The sequence below is a fragment of the Zalophus californianus genome, chromosome 10 (assembly GCF_009762305.2).
Source record: "Zalophus californianus isolate mZalCal1 chromosome 10, mZalCal1.pri.v2, whole genome shotgun sequence".
NCBI classification, from domain to species: domain Eukaryota; kingdom Metazoa; phylum Chordata; class Mammalia; order Carnivora; family Otariidae; genus Zalophus; species Zalophus californianus.
The window spans coordinates 5041929-5044573 of NC_045604.1; the positions used below are offsets into that span (position 1 = coordinate 5041929).

Genomic DNA, 2645 nt, shown 5'->3' on the forward strand with positions numbered 1-2645 from the left:
TTTGCCATCCTTTTACCTTTAACTTATTCATGTCTTTATATAGTGAAAGGGATTTCTTGTAGGCAGCATATAGTTAGGTATTGCTTTTACAATCCAATCTGACAAGCTCTGTCCTTTAATTGGTGTGTTTATTTTTTTAAGATTTTATTTATTTATTTGAGAGAGTGAGTGAGTGAGAGGGAGAGCACAGCCAGGGGGAGAGGCAGAGGGAGAAGCAGACGAGCCCAATGTGGGGCTCAATCCCAGGACCCTGGGATCATGACCTGAGCCAAAGGCAGACACTTAACCAACTGAGCCACCCAGGTGCTCCTAATTGGTGTGTTTAGATTATTTACATTTAATGTGATTATTGACATAGTTGGGTTTAAATTTTCCATCTTGCTATTTGTCATCTATTTGTACCATCTGTCCTTTTTTTCTCTCTTCTTTTCTGCCTTTTTCTCAATAATGTAAATAACTGAAATTCAAAATAGAAAATATGGAGAAAGACTTGGGATTTTGCAGATTAAACTGGTGGTGTCAGGAATGGCTTGATAGAGAAAATATCAGGTCTTAATTCTGCTTGTCGTCCAACTCTGGCATCTTTGCTGAGGGTCACATTGAGCTCTGAGGTGCTGCAGGGATGTCTTTAGAGTCAGCACCATGGCAGAAGACCTCAAGACCAAAATCAAGAACTACCAGACTGCCCCTTTTGACAGCCACTTCCCCAACCAGAACCAGACTAGGAACTGCTGGCAGAACTACCTGGACTTCCACCACCATGAGAAGGCAGCGATTGCTAAACGGGTGATGTCTCTGTGTGTGAATACAAGTCCCTCTACCCCATACCCTGGGTGTCAGCCTGGGACGACTGCTGGGCTGAAAGCATATTTCCTGGGAAGATCTGAACTGGCTCCACCCCCCCCCTCCCCTATCCTCCATTCTTCTCCCAGGGTGGCGAAGGGGGACCTGGGCACATGGTGATCCCCACCCCGTGATCTTGAATCATGGCTTAAATAATAATAAATACTCGTTGGAAAAGTGTAAGACTGTCTATGTGTAAAAGAGCCAGATGATAGGGTAAGAAGCTGTGGTGGGAATTAATACCTTGACCAGTAAGAGGGGCTTCAGGGTGATTGTTTTTTTTCTGTTTTGTTTTGTTCTATGTTATTAAATTGACCACCTTCTCTTTTAAAAAAGATAGAGAAAATGTCATTTGATCTGGACCTTGAAATATTTTGGATCAGGGTGATGGTGGATGGAAGGCACGCCATCTTGACGGAATAAGATGAGCAAAGGGGATGGAGACAGGAAAGTATGTGTGTGGTTCAGCAGAAAATGGATTATGCAGATGGTCAGAAGAAAAGTGGCAGGAGAAGATGTGGAGGGTACGTATGCTGTTGCCAGCTTCCTATGGACACCCCCACCCTGATGGCCTGCAGATATCTAAGCCACCTGTCAAATCAAACACATTATTTGCCTTCAAACCTACTCTCTCTCAGAAGCCCATAATTTGATGTGTGGCATCACCATTTTCCTTAATATCTACACCAGAAGCCTCTGAGTCATCTTAAGTGCCTCTTTGTTCCTCAACTCTATCCACCCCCCCCCCAGGTCACCTCTCCAATTTGAACTTTCCTTTCTATCCCCCTGGTCTTGGAGCCAGCATTTGCTTGCTCTCATTCTTGTGCTCTCTCTCTCTTTTTCTCTCTCTCTCTCCCCTCAACTACTGCATTAGCCTTCTCACTGGTCTCTCCATTTCTAGATTCGTCTTCCTTCACACCATCTTTCACACAGGGACTAACTCCCTGTACCCCCTGAAAATGGATGTGAAATTCTATGTGTGTTTTTTCTTGGGGAAACCTGTAGCTTTCATTAAAGTCTCAAAGACAGCAACAGTCCACAAAAAGCTAAGAGTGGCTGCCTTGTATCTTTATTTCAAACGAGACATCGGATGTTCAGTTAATGTAGTGCAGTTGACAGACTACTGAACAAGAAGTCAAGGGACCTAGGGTGCCTGGGTGGCTCAGTCAGTTAAGGGTCCAACTCTTGATTCTGGCTCAGGTCATAATCTCAGGGTCGTGAGCTCAAGCCCTGCATCAGGCTCCACGCTGGGTGTGGAGCCTGCTTAAGATTCTCTCTCTCCCTCTCCCTCTGCCTCTCCCCACCCCCCAAGGGAAAAAAAAAATCAGGAGACCTAGGTTCGAGCTCTGGTGCTGCCACAAACTTGCTGTATGATCGGGGGCAATGTGTTACCTGCTCTGTACCTTTTCCTCATCTGTAAAATAGAGAATGATCACTTCCAGTCTCAAAATGTCATTCTTTTATTAATTACAAGTAGATTCTTTTAACATCAACTATTCCAGTTTATTTCCTCTCAGGCTCTTCTCTGTTCTGTTCCACTAGACAAACATTTGCTGTTGTGTGCCGTTCACTGAGCGAAGCTCTGCCTTTAGAAAATAAATAAAGCACTGTTTCTCCCACTTCAGAAACTCACAGACCAGCTGGGCAGACAGATATGTAAATGAGAAATTACCATACAATGTCATAAAATGCAGAGCTCTGGAAGCACAAAGGAGGCCCTCTGGGGGAGGGAGGGGCATCTAACTTTGCTTGGGCAAGTTGGGGAGGCCTCAAAGAGGAGACCACAGCTGAGTCTGGAGGGA

At 44.8% G+C, this 2645-nt stretch overlaps 1 pseudogene; it reads left to right on the plus strand.

Annotated features, from left to right (window-relative positions):
• Nucleotides 1-642: 642 nt before the first annotated feature.
• On the plus strand, nt 643-887 carry LOC113933482 (annotated as a pseudogene).
• The last annotated feature ends 1758 nt before the right edge of the window (nt 888-2645 follow it).